This window comes from Arachis hypogaea, chromosome 17 (assembly GCF_003086295.3).
Source record: "Arachis hypogaea cultivar Tifrunner chromosome 17, arahy.Tifrunner.gnm2.J5K5, whole genome shotgun sequence".
Taxonomy (NCBI): domain Eukaryota; kingdom Viridiplantae; phylum Streptophyta; class Magnoliopsida; order Fabales; family Fabaceae; genus Arachis; species Arachis hypogaea.
Window position 1 is genome coordinate 88,871,291 of NC_092052.1, and position 14,910 is coordinate 88,886,200.

The window sequence follows — 14,910 nt, forward strand, 5'->3', positions numbered from 1 at the left end:
ACCTCTGAAAGGAATCCCGTGAATAATGAGTCAACTCAGAAGAAAGGAGTTCTTGAGATTGATACTCTGAATGCCATATTGGCTCAGAATAAAATATTGGCCCAACAAGTCAATATGATTTCTCAGAGTCTATCTGAAATGCAAGCAGCAACAGGTAGTACTAAGGAAGCTTCCTATGAAGAAAAAGCTTATGATCTTGAGAACCCAGCAATGGAAGAGGTGAATTACATGGGAGAATCCTATGGAAACACCTATAATCCTTCATGGAGAAATCATCCAAATCTCTCATGGAAGGATCAACAGAGACCTCAATAAGGTTTCAACAACAATAATGGTGGAAGAAACAGGTTTAGCAATAGCAAGCCTTTTCTATCATCTTCTCAGCAACAGACAGAGAATTCTAAGCAAAACCCCTCTGACTTAACAACCATTGTCTCTGATCTAATCAAAACCACTCAAAGTTTCATGACTGAAACAAGGTCCTCCATTGGAAATTTGGAGGCACAATTGGGTCAGCTGAGTAAGAAAATTACTGAACTCCCTCCTAGAACTCTCCCAAGCAATACAGAAGAGAATCCAAAGAGAGAGTGCAAGGCCATAAACACGTCTCACATGGCCGAACCTGGAGAGGAGGAAGAGGCAGTAATCTCTACTAAGGAAGACCTCAATGGACGTCCACTGACCTCCATGGAGTTCCCTAATGAGGAACCATGGGAATCTGAGGCTCATTCTGAGACCATAGAGATTCCATTGAATTTACTTCTGCCTTTCATAAGCTCTGATGAGTATTCTTCCTCTGAAGAGGATGAAGATGTCACTGAAGAGCAAGTTGCTAAGTACCTTGGAGCAATCATGAAGCTAAATGCAAAGTTATTTGGTAATGAGACTTGGGAGAATGAACCTTCATTGCTCATCAAAGAACTGGATGACTTGACTAGGCAGAGATTACCTCAAAAGAGACAGGACCCTGGAAAGTTCTTAACCCCTTGTACCATAGGCACCATGACCTTTGAAAAGGCTCTGTGTGACCTAGGGTCAAGCATAAACCTTATGCCTCTCTCTGTAATAGAGAAGCTAGGGATCATTGAGGTACAAGCTACAAGAATCTCACTGGAGATGGCAGACAATTCAAAGAAACAGGCGTATGGGCTTGTAGAGGATGTCTTGGTAAAGGTTGAAGACCATTACATCCCTGCTGATTTCATAATCCTAGAAACTGGGAAGTGTATGGATGAATCCATCATCCTTGGCAGACCCTTCCTAGCCACAGCAAAAGCTGTGATTGATGTTGACAGAGGAGAATTGATCATTCAAGTGAATGAAGACTCCCTTGTATTTAAAGCTCAAGGATATCCCTCTGTAACCATGGAGAGGAAGCATGAAGAGCTTCTCTCAATACAGAGTCAAACAGAGCCCCCACAGTCAAACTCTAAGTTTGGTGTTGGAAGGCCACAACCAAACTTTAAGTTTGGTGTTGAACCCCCACATTCAAACTCTAAGTTTGGTGTTGGGAGGTTCTAACATTGCTCTGAACATCTGTGAGGTTCCATGAGAGCCACTGTCAAGCTATTGACATTAAAGAAGTGCTTGTTGGGAGGCAACCTAATTTTTACTTATCTATGTTAATTTTTTATTTTCTATTGTTATTTTATGTTTTCTGTAGGTTGATGATCATGTGAAGTCACAAAAACAATTGAGAAAGCAAAAACAAAGTGAAAAACATAATGAAAAATAGAACACCCTGGAGGAGATAGTTACTGGCATTTAAACGCCAGTAAAGGTAGCAGAATGGGCGTTAAACGCCCAGTCTGGCACCATTCTGGGCGTTTAACGCCAGAAAAGGGCACCAGACTGGCGTTTAACGCCAGAAATGGGCAAGAAGCTGGTGTTAAACGCCAAAAATGGGCAGCAGCCTGGTGTTTAACGCCAGGATTGGCAGAAAGGGGCATTTTGCACGCCACTTGGTGCAAGGATGAGATATCCTTAACACCTCAGGATCTGTGGACCCCACAGGATCCCCACCTACCCCACCACTCTCTCTCTTCTTCACCCATTCACCAATCACCTCAACACCTCTTCCCCAAAAATCCCTCACCTATCAAATCCTACCATTCTCTTCACCACTCACATCCATCCTCCATAAAACCCCACCTACCTCACCATTCAAATTCAAACCACTTTCCTTCCCAAACCCACCCTCTATAGCCGAACCATACACACCCCTCTCACCCCTATATAAACCCATCTTCACTCCTTCATTTTCACACAACCTAAACACCACTTCTCCCCCTTTGGCCGAAACACAAAGCCCACTCCATCTCCTCTATTTCTTCTTTTTCTAATCTCTTCTTTCATCTTTTGCTCGAGGATGAGCAACCTTCTAAATTTGGTATGGTAAAAGCTAAAGCTTTTAGTTTTTCCATAACCATTTATGGCACCAAAGACCGGAGAAACCTCTAGAAAGAGGAAAGGGAAGGCAAAAGCTTCCACCTCTGAGTCATGGGAGATGGAGAAATTCCTCTCAAGGGTGCATCAAGACCACTTCTATGAAGTTGTGGCCAAGAAGAAGGTGATCCCCGAGGTCCCTTTCAAACTCAAAAAGAATGAGTATCCGGAGATCTGACATGAGATCCGAAGAAGAGGTTGGGAAGTTCTCACCAACCCCATTCAACAAGTCGGAATCTTAATGGTTCAAGAGTTCGATGCCAACGCATGGATCACCAAGAACCATGATCAAAGTGTGAACCTGGACCCCAAGAATTGGCTTACAATGGTCCGAGAGAAATACTTGGATTTTAGTCCGAGAAATGTAAGGTTGGAATTCAACTTGCCCATGATGCAAGGAGATGCACACCCCTACACTAGAAGGGTCAACTTTGATCAAAGGTTGGACCAAGTCCTCATGGACATATGTGAAGAGGGTGCTCAATGGAAGAGAGATTCAAGAGGGAAGCCGGTTCAACTAAGAAGGCATGACCTCAAGCCCGTGGCTAGGGGATGGTTGGAGTTCATCCAACGCTCAATCATTCCCACTAGCAACCGGTCTGAAGCTACTATAGACCGGGCTATCATGATACATAGCATCATGATTAGAGAGGAAGTGGAAGTTCATGAGGTTATATCCCAAGAACTCTACAAGATGGCAGATAAGTCCTCCCCTTTGGCAAGGTTAGCCTTCCCTCATCTTATTTGTCACCTTTGCGATTCGGTTGGAATTGACATAGAGGGAGACATACTCATTGATGAGGACAAACCCATCACTAAGAAAAGGATGCAGAAAACAAGAGAACCTCATCAAGAGCATGAGGAAATTCCTCATCATGAAATCCCTGAGATGCCTCAAGGGATGCATCTTCCTCCACAAAACTATTGGGAGCAAATCAACACCTCCCTAGGAGAATTAAGTTCCAACATGGGACAACTAAGGATGGAGCACCAAGAGCATTCCATCCTCCTCCATGAAATTAGAGAAGATCAAAGAACCATGAGAGAGGTGATGAGTATTTTGGTGGAAAAATGAATTTCTCCCAAAACACACAAATCTAACCGGCAAGTGTACCGGGTCGCATCAAGTAATAAAAACTCACGGGAGTGAGGTCGATCCCACAGGGATTGAAGGGTTGAGCAATTTTAGCTTAGTGGTTAATTTAGTCAAGCGAATCAAGATTTGGTTGAGTGTTTTGTGATTTACAGAAATTAAATTGCATGGAATTAAAGAGAACAGGAAATAAATTGCTGAATCTTAAAGAACAAGAAATTGAATGGCAGAAACTTAGAATGCAAGAAATGTAAATTGCGGAATCTTAAAGTGCAAGAAATGTAAATGACTTGAATTGTAAAGGGGATTGGGACTTGGATTTGCAGAAATTAAACAAGGAAAAGTAAATTTGCATCACGCAGAGAAGTAGAAGAGGGTTTGGGTTAAATCGGATCTTGAAGCAGAAAAGTAAATGAACATGAAAACAGTAAACAGAGAATTAGAAATTGAAAGTTCAGATCTCAGGACCCAGAGACTAGAAAACCGAGTCTAGATCTCAATGCCTTCCTAGATCCAACAAGAACAATTGCAAGGGAATTGTAAATTGCAAGGAAAGTAGATGAAGAGCAATTAACCGAAATTAAATTCAATCAAGCAGTAAATAAAGCAGAGAGATCCAAGGATAAGATTGAAATAGAATTTCTTCAATTCTCCAACCCAAGATCCAAGACAATTGTAATTGAAATTGAAAGCAATAAAACTAAGAGGAAGAGAAGTGAATTCTCCTTCCCCAAGACTAAGAAATTAAAGATCACTCAATATCCAAAGCTCTCCGAAAACTATTATGAAAATTCAAAGGGAAAGCTCCCCGAAGAACTTGAATTCTATCCTATTTATACACTTTCTTCAAATGATCTTCAAGCCTTGAGTTGGGCCTTTGCTCTTGGTGGAATTGGGTTGAAAGAGGCCTTGGTTGATTGCTCTTGGAGTTTGGAGAAGAACCAAAGTAAACCAAATGAACCGGGTTGGAGTTTTGCAAAAGTTGGAGTAAAAGTTTGAGCAAAAGTTAGGGGCTAACTTTTGCTCCAACTTTTCATATCAGCCACCATAACTTGCTGCTATCCACGTTGGGACAAAAGTTAGGGGTCTAACTTTTGCTCCAACGTTGGCCTCCTAATGTGTACTTATGGCGCCAACGTTAGCCCAAAAGTTAGAGGCTAACGTTGGCGCAAACTTTTGCTCCTCCCCTTGTATTTTTCATGTGCCAACGTTAGCCCAAAAGTTAGGGGCTAACGTTGGCGCAAACTTTTGGTGGCCAGGGAGGTTTTTCTCATGCCAACGTTAGCTACCAAGTTAGGGGCTAACGTTGGCGCAAACTTTTGGTGCCCAGGGGTGATTTTCATGTGCCAACGTTAGCCCAAAAGTTAGGGGCTAACGTTGGCGCAAACTTTTGGTGCCCAGGGAGTGATTTTCAAGTTCCAACGTTAGCCCAAAAGTTAGGGGCTAACGTTGGGGCTAACTTTTCACCCAAAAGTTTGTGCAAAAGTTTGAGGCTAACTTTAGGTCCAGCTTTTTGCTTCCTGGTTCATTTTCACTTATTCCATTGTCCTCTCTTTACTCCTAGCCATTCCTTCTTGCTTCAACCTTTCTCCAAGCTTTCTTCACCTATCATTAATCAACCAAACACATCAAACCTATGCTTAAAATCATGAGATATTCATTTTATCATAATATGTGACAATTATAGCATAAAACCTCATGAAATAGCATGAATTCATACATGGTTGATTAAATCAAAGGAAACATGAAAATCTACCCAATTGGCTTGCTTTTGGCTCAAGAAAGTGCATAATTCAAGTGAAAACAAAAGAAAAAGACTAGTGAAACTAGGCTAAGATGACTTGTCATCACAACACCAAACTTAAAGCTTGCTTGTCCCCAAGCAAGAAATGAATTATGCTTATAGGTTCTTTTACTTAAGACGGATTGAAGAATAAATTGTAAGGTCCTGTGAGTGAAGTGATTAAGTGTCAGTGGGGTGAACTCTAAATCATATGCTCATGCAAGGGTTTCAGTGCTCACTAGTCCTCACATATTGGGAGTCTTAGGTCTTAGGATTTTCATCCAAATGGTATCATGGAGATCTCTTTATATGTAGTCACCTTGAAGCAGCTTATAGTTTCTGTGCTTTGGCCTCGACTCTAAGTGTCATGTCTCAAAACGGCTCTTTAGATAAGCTTTCAATCAATACTCCTAAACCAGGTGGTTTTAAGGTATTAGGTGTTGAAGCACCCCTAAGGATTTACTTGCTCAAGCCTCTTTCTTTGACACAACTCAACCACAAGCATTTTACTAGGCTAACAACTCTTTGAGTCATTGTTTCTTCTTTCTTTTGTTTTGTTTGCTGCTTCTTGGATCAATAAGTTTTTGAGAATCTCCACAATACTTCTTTGAACTTCATGTCCCGCCTATGAGCTCCCATGCAAGTTTTCACAAGCATGCAACCTCAATACATAATCATACGACTAGAACCACCACTTCTCCTAATCTTTTGCTTGCCTCAAAATTGTTTAATTCCTCAATCCTTCTTTTCAAAGAACTTCCATGTGATGCAATTTTTTTGAACATTGAGTGCAAACAAGTTTTGAAGAGAAAAATGTTGTGAATGATCAAGCATCTTGCTTATTGAATTACAGAAAAGAAACCATGCTAAACAGACAGATAATCAGGGAAACTAAACCACTCTCAATCATAGCAGTGTTTGATGTAAGATAATCACTTAACAATACAACCTTTTGGAGTTCACTTGCTTTCCTTCTTCTCAGCATCATCATTGCTGGCCTTTAGGTTCATCTCTTGTTTCTTTGGTTGATGATGCTTAATCCTTCCAAAAGCTTGTATGGACCTCTGCAATGATATTGAAAGTTGCTTGTTCCCCAAGCACTTGGAAACAATAGTTAGTCTGGCTGATTTATTTATGGGCTTTTGAACTTACTTTGGTGTGGGAACACCAAACTTAATACCTTGCCAATGGTTTTCATGCATCAAATTAACCATGTGTGATAATTTTTTTTTCTTTTCTTCTTCTTTTTCAAAGGCAATAAAACTGAAAACTAGGAAACAGCAGAATAGTTAACTAGTTCATCCAACATGCTTGAAGCCAGCATTATGCAGAAAGTGAGAATGTGTTTTATAATGGGATTTTGGTGAAACACCAAACTTAAAATCCTGCATTCTCCTTTAGATTGTTTTGGTGTGCAACACCAAACTTAGCTTCTTGCATTATAGATAAAACTACTTAACCTTTTTATTGAAATAGATATGAAAAGAGAACTACCTCAGGTTGGGTTGCCTCCCAACAAGCGCTCTTTTATTGTCACTAGCTTGACATCTTGCTCTTTGATTATGGAGGCTAAAAATCATAATGCCTCAATTTTTCTCCTCTTGCTGTAGGATTCCTTTCCTCCATGACCTGTACAATCACAAACAATCCAAATGAAGATTGGATATTCTCATGCCAGAATGTAGTCAGGGGATTAGTTGACACAATGTGTCAAACAGTTAATAGGCTTTGAAGGAAAATCAGAAGAAAATTGCTTTTGTTGTACAGAACAACAAGAAATAGACACAGAACCAGAAAAGCAATGTACTCTACTGAGAGAGCAAAGTTAGTGTTAGTTTAGGCAAAAATTCAAACAGTTAGTGGGTTAGTCAAAATTAAAGAAAAAGTGCTTGATCTAAACTACCACCTCACTTAATCATTGTCAATCTATTCAATCCCCGGCAACGGCGCCAAAAACTTGATGAGTATTTTGGTGGAAAAATGAATTTCTCCCAAAACACACAAATCTAACCGGCAAGTGTACCGGGTCGCATCAAGTAATAAAAACTCACGGGAGTGAGGTCGATCCCACAGGGATTGAAGGATTGAGCAATTTTAGCTTAGTGGTTAATTTAGTCAGGCGAATCAAGATTTGGTTGAGTGTTTTGTGATTTGCAGAAATTAAATTGCATGGAATTAAAGAGAACAGGAAATAAATTGCTGAATCTTAAAGAACAAGAAATTGAATGGCAGAAACTTAGAATGCAAGAAATGTAAATTGAGGAATCTTAAAGTGCAAGAAATGGAAATGACTTGAATTGTAAAGGGGATTGGGACTTGGATTTGCAGAAATTAAACAAGGAAAAGTAAATTTGCATCACGCAGAGAAGTAGAAGAGGGTTTGGGTTAAATCGGATCTTGAAGCAGAAAAGTAAATGAACATGAAAACAGTAAACAGAGAATTAGAAATTGAAAGTTCAGATCTCAAGACCCAGAGACTAGAAAACTGAGTCTAAATCTCAATGCCTTCCTAGATCCAACAAGAACAATTACAAGGGAATTGTAAATTGCAAGGAAAGTAGATGAAGAGCAATTAACCGAAATTAAATTCAATCAAGCAGTAAATAAAGCAGATAGATCCAAGGATGAGCTTGAAATAGAATTTCTTCAATTCTCCAACCTAAGATCCAAGACAATTGTAATTGAAATTGAAAGCAATAAAACTAAGAGGAAGAGAAGTGAATTCTCCTTCCCCAAGACTAAGAAATTAAAGATCACTCAATATCCAAAGCTCTCCGAAAACTATTATGAAAATTCAAAGGGAAAGCTCCCCGAAGAACTTGAATTCTATCCTATTTATACACTTTCTTCAAATGATCTTCAAGCCTTGAGTTGGGCCTTTGCTCTTGGTGGAATTGGGTTGAAAGAGGCCTTGGTTGATTGCTCTTGGAGTTTGGAGAAGAACCAAAGTAAACCAAATGAACCGGGTTGGAGTTTTGCAAAAGTTGGAGTAAAAGTTTGAGCAAAAGTTAGGGGCTAACTTTTGCTCCAACTTTTCATATCAGCCACCATAACTTGCTGCTATCCACGTTGGGACAAAAGTTAGGGGTCTAACTTTTGCTCCAACGTTGGCCTCCTAATGTGTACTTATGGCGCCAACGTTAGCCCAAAAGTTAGAGGCTAACGTTGGCGCAAACTTTTGCTCCTCCCCTTGTATTTTTCATGTGCCAACGTTAGCCCAAAAGTTAGGGGCTAACGTTGGCGCAAACTTTTGGTGGCCAGGGAGGTTTTTCTCATGCCAACGTTAGCTACCAAGTTAGGGGCTAACGTTGGCGCAAACTTTTGGTGCCCAGGGGTGATTTTCATGTGCCAACGTTAGCCCAAAAGTTAGGGGCTAACGTTGGCGCAAACTTTTGGTGCCCAGGGAGTGATTTTCAAGTTCCAACGTTAGCCCAAAAGTTAGGGGCTAACGTTGGGGCTAACTTTTCACCCAAAAGTTTGTGCAAAAGTTTGAGGCTAACTTTAGGTCCAGCTTTTTGCTTCCTGGTTCATTTTCACTTATTCCATTGTCCTCTCTTTACTCCTAGCCATTCCTTCTTGCTTCAACCTTTCTCCAAGCTTTCTTCACCTATCATTAATCAACCAAACACATCAAACCTATGCTTAAAATCATGAGATATTCATTTTATCATAATATGTGACAATTATAGCATAAAACCTCATGAAATAGCATGAATTCATACATGGTTGATTAAATCAAAGGAAACATGAAAATCTACCCAATTGGCTTGCTTTTGGCTCAAGAAAGTGCATAATTCAAGTGAAAACAAAAGAAAAAGACTAGTGAAACTAGGCTAAGATGACTTGTCATCACAACACCAAACTTAAAGCTTGCTTGTCCCCAAGCAAGAAATGAATTATGCTTATAGGTTCTTTTACTTAAGACGGATTGAAGAATAAATTGTAAGGTCCTGTGAGTGAAGTGATTAAGTGTCAGTGGGGTGAAATCTAAATCATATGCTCATGCAAGGGTTTCAGTGCTCACTAGTCCTCACATATTGGGAGTCTTAGGTCTTAGGATTTTCATCCAAATGGTATCATGGAGATCTCTTTATATGTAGTCACCTTGAAGCAGCTTATAGTTTCTGTGCTTTGGCCTCGACTCTAAGTGTCATGTCTCAAAACGGCTCTTTAGATAAGCTTTCAATCAATACTCCTAAACCAGGTGGTTTTAAGGTATTAGGTGTTGAAGCACCCCTAAGGATTTACTTGCTCAAGCCTCTTTCTTTGACACAACTCAACCACAAGCATTTTACTAGGCTAACAACTCTTTGAGTCATTGTTTCTTCTTTCTTTTGTTTTGTTTGCTGCTTCTTGGATCAATAAGTTTTTGAGAATCTCCACAATACTTCTTTGAACTTCATGTCCCGCCTATGAGCTCCCATGCAAGTTTTCACAAGCATGCAACCTCAATACATAATCATACGACTAGAACCACCACTTCTCCTAATCTTTTGCTTGCCTCAAAATTGTTTAATTCCTCAATCCTTCTTTTCAAAGAACTTCCATGTGATGCAATTTTTTTGAACATTGAGTGCAAACAAGTTTTGAAGAGAAAAATGTTGTGAATGATCAAGCATCTTGCTTATTGAATTACAGAAAAGAAACCATGCTAAACAGACAGATAATCAGGGAAACTAAACCACTCTCAATCATAGCAGTGTTTGATGTAAGATAATCACTTAACAATACAACCTTTTGGAGTTCACTTGCTTTCCTTCTTCTCAGCATCATCATTGCTGGCCTTTAGGTTCATCTCTTGTTTCTTTGGTTGATGATGCTTAATCCTTCCAAAAGCTTGTATGGACCTCTGCAATGATATTGAAAGTTGCTTGTTCCCCAAGCACTTGGAAACAATAGTTAGTCTGGCTGATTTATTTATGGGCTTTTGAACTTACTTTGGTGTGGGAACACCAAACTTAATACCTTGCCAATGGTTTTCATGCATCAAATTAACCATGTGTGATAATTTTTTTTTTCTTTTCTTCTTCTTTTTCAAAGGCAATAAAACGGAAAACTAGGAAACAGCAGAATAGTTAACTAGTTCATCCAACATGCTTGAAGCCAGCATTATGCAGAAAGTGAGAATGTGTTTTATAATGGGATTTTGGTGAAACACCAAACTTAAAATCCTGCATTCTCCTTTAGATTGTTTTGGTGTGCAACACCAAACTTAGCTTCTTGCATTATAGATAAAACTACTTAACCTTTTTATTGAAATAGATATGAAAAGAGAACTACCTCAGGTTGGGTTGCCTCCCAACAAGCGCTCTTTTATTGTCACTAGCTTGACATCTTGCTCTTTGATTATGGAGGCTAAAAATCATAATGCCTCAATTTTTCTCCTCTTGCTGTAGGATTCCTTTCCTCCATGACCTGTACAATCACAAACAATCCAAATGAAGATTGGATATTCTCATGCCAGAATGTAGTCAGGGGATTAGTTGACACAATGTGTCAAACAGTTAATAGGCTTTGAAGGAAAATCAGAAGAAAATTGCTTTTGTTGTACAGAACAACAAGAAATAGACACAGAACCAGAAAAGCAATGTACTCTACTGAGAGAGCAAAGTTAGTGTTAGTTTAGGCAAAAATTCAAACAGTTAGTGGGTTAGTCAAAATTAAAGAAAAAGTGCTTGATCTAAACTACCACCTCACTTAATCATTGTCAATCTATTCAATCCCCGGCAACGGCGCCAAAAACTTGATGAGTATTTTGGTGGAAAAATGAATTTCTCCCAAAACACACAAATCTAACCGGCAAGTGTACCGGGTCGCATCAAGTAATAAAAACTCACGGGAGTGAGGTCGATCCCACAGGGATTGAAGGATTGAGCAATTTTAGCTTAGTGGTTAATTTAGTCAGGCGAATCAAGATTTGGTTGAGTGTTTTGTGATTTGCAGAAATTAAATTGCATGGAATTAAAGAGAACAGGAAATAAATTGCTGAATCTTAAAGAACAAGAAATTGAATGGCAGAAACTTAGAATGCAAGAAATGTAAATTGAGGAATCTTAAAGTGCAAGAAATGGAAATGACTTGAATTGTAAAGGGGATTGGGACTTGGATTTGCAGAAATTAAACAAGGAAAAGTAAATTTGCATCACGCAGAGAAGTAGAAGAGGGTTTGGGTTAAATCGGATCTTGAAGCAGAAAAGTAAATGAACATGAAAACAGTAAACAGAGAATTAGAAATTGAAAGTTCAGATCTCAAGACCCAGAGACTAGAAAACCGAGTCTAAATCTCAATGCCTTCCTAGATCCAACAAGAACAATTACAAGGGAATTGTAAATTGCAAGGAAAGTAGATGAAGAGCAATTAACCGAAATTAAATTCAATCAAGCAGTAAATAAAGCAGATAGATCCAAGGATGAGCTTGAAATAGAATTTCTTCAATTCTCCAACCTAAGATCCAAGACAATTGTAATTGAAATTGAAAGCAATAAAACTAAGAGGAAGAGAAGTGAATTCTCCTTCCCCAAGACTAAGAAATTAAAGATCACTCAATATCCAAAGCTCTCCGAAAACTATTATGAAAATTCAAAGGGAAAGCTCCCCGAAGAACTTGAATTCTATCCTATTTATACACTTTCTTCAAATGATCTTCAAGCCTTGAGTTGGGCCTTTGCTCTTGGTGGAATTGGGTTGAAAGAGGCCTTGGTTGATTGCTCTTGGAGTTTGGAGAAGAACCAAAGTAAACCAAATGAACCGGGTTGGAGTTTTGCAAAAGTTGGAGTAAAAGTTTGAGCAAAAGTTAGGGGCTAACTTTTGCTCCAACTTTTCATATCAGCCACCATAACTTGCTGCTATCCACGTTGGGACAAAAGTTAGGGGTCTAACTTTTGCTCCAACGTTGGCCTCCTAATGTGTACTTATGGCGCCAACGTTAGCCCAAAAGTTAGAGGCTAACGTTGGCGCAAACTTTTGCTCCTCCCCTTGTATTTTTCATGTGCCAACGTTAGCCCAAAAGTTAGGGGCTAACGTTGGCGCAAACTTTTGGTGGCCAGGGAGGTTTTTCTCATGCCAACGTTAGCTACCAAGTTAGGGGCTAACGTTGGCGCAAACTTTTGGTGCCCAGGGGTGATTTTCATGTGCCAACGTTAGCCCAAAAGTTAGGGGCTAACGTTGGCGCAAACTTTTGGTGCCCAGGGAGTGATTTTCAAGTTCCAACGTTAGCCCAAAAGTTAGGGGCTAACGTTGGGGCTAACTTTTCACCCAAAAGTTTGTGCAAAAGTTTGAGGCTAACTTTAGGTCCAGCTTTTTGCTTCCTGGTTCATTTTCACTTATTCCATTGTCCTCTCTTTACTCCTAGCCATTCCTTCTTGCTTCAACCTTTCTCCAAGCTTTCTTCACCTATCATTAATCAACCAAACACATCAAACCTATGCTTAAAATCATGAGATATTCATTTTATCATAATATGTGACAATTATAGCATAAAACCTCATGAAATAGCATGAATTCATACATGGTTGATTAAATCAAAGGAAACATGAAAATCTACCCAATTGGCTTGCTTTTGGCTCAAGAAAGTGCATAATTCAAGTGAAAACAAAAGAAAAAGACTAGTGAAACTAGGCTAAGATGACTTGTCATCAAGAGGAGCAACAAAGGCAAGGAAGAGACATTGAGGAGCTCAAGCACTCCATAAGATCTTCAAGAGGAAGAACAAGCCGCCATCACTAAGGTGGACCGGTTCTTTAACTTCCTTGTTCTTTATTTCCCTGTTTTTCGAAAATTATGCTTTATGTTTATCTATGTTTGTGTCTTTATTACATGATCATTAGTGTCTATGCCTTAAAGCTATGAAAATGAATCCATCACCTTTCTTAAATGAAAAATGTTTTCAATTGAAAAAGTAAAAGAAGTGCATGAATTTCAAATTTTAAAATAGTTTAATTATTTTGATGTGGCGGCAATACTATTGTCTTTCTGAATGAATGCTTGAACAATGCATATTTTTGAAGTTGACTGTTTATGAATGTTAAAATTGTTGGCTCTTGACAGAATGAAAGGAAAAGGAGAAATGTTATCTGATGATCTGAAAAATCATAAAATTGATTCTTGAAGCAAGAAAAAGCAGTGAAAAGCTTGCCCAAAAATAAAGAGAGAAAAAAATAAGAAAAGCAAGCAGAAAAAGCCAATACCCCTTTAAACCAAAAGGCAAGGGTGATAAAAAGGATCCAAGGCTTTGAGCATCAGTGGATTGGAGGGCCCACAGGAATAAAATCCTGGCCTAAGCGGCTAAACAAAGCTGTCCCTAACCATGTGCTTGTGGCGTGAAGGTGTCAAGTGAAAACTTGAGACTGAGCGGTTAAAGTCGAGGTCCAAAGTGAAAAGAAGAGTGTGCTTAAGAACCCTGGACACCTCTAATTAGGGTCTCTAGCAAAGCTGAGTCACAATCTGAAAAGGTTCACCCAGTTATGTGTCTGTGGCATTTATGTATCCGGTGGTAATACTGGAAAACAAAGTGCTTAGGGCCACGGCCAAGACTCATAAAGTAGCTCTGTTCAAGAATCAACATACTTAACTAGGAGAATCAATAACACTATCTGGATTTTGAGTTCCTATAGATGCCAATCCTTCTGAACTTCAAGGGATAAAGTGAGATGCCAAAACTGTTCAGAAGCAAAAAAGCTAAAAGCCCCGCTCATCTAATTAATACTGATCTTCATAGATGTTTTTAGAATTCATTGGACATTCTCTTCTTTTTATCCTATTTTATTTTTAGTTTCTTGGGACAAGCAACAATTTAAGTTTGGTGTTGTGATGAGCGGATAATTTATACGCTTTTTGGCATTGTTTTTAGTATGTTTTTAGTATATTTTAATTAGTCTTTGTTATATTTTTATTAGTTTTTAAATAAAAATCACTCTTCTGGACTTTACTATGAGTTTGTATGTTTTTCTGTGATTTTAGGTATTTTCTGGCTGAAATTGAGGGACCTGAGCAAAAATCTGATTCAGAGGCTGAAAAAGGACTGCAGATGCTGTTGGATTCTGACCTCCCTGCACTGAAAGTGGATTTTCTGGAGCTGCAGAAGCCCAATTGGCGCTCTCTCAATTGCGTTGGAAAGTAGACATCCTGGGCTTTCCAGCAATATATAATAATCTATACTTTGCCCGAGATTTGATGGCCCAAACAGGCATTCTAAGTCAGCTCAAGAATTCTGGCGTTTAACTCCAAGAAAAGTCTCTACGCATGAAAGCTTCAATGCTCAGCCCAAGCACACACCAAGTGGGCCCAGAAGAAGATTTCTGCATTAATTACTGATTTCTGTAAACCCTAGGCTACTAGTTCTCCATAAATAGGACCTTTTGCTATTGTATTTTCATCATCTTGGGACGTTTAGTCCTTAGACCTTTGAGGCTGGACATTCGGCCATGCTTACACTATTTGTTCTTATGTATTTTCAACGGTGGAGTTTCTACACACCAGAGATTAAGGTGTCGAGCTCTGTTGTTCTTCATGAATTAATACAAAGTACTATTGTTTTTCTATTCAACTCAAGTCTATTTCTTCTCCAAGATATTCATTCGTTCTTCAACT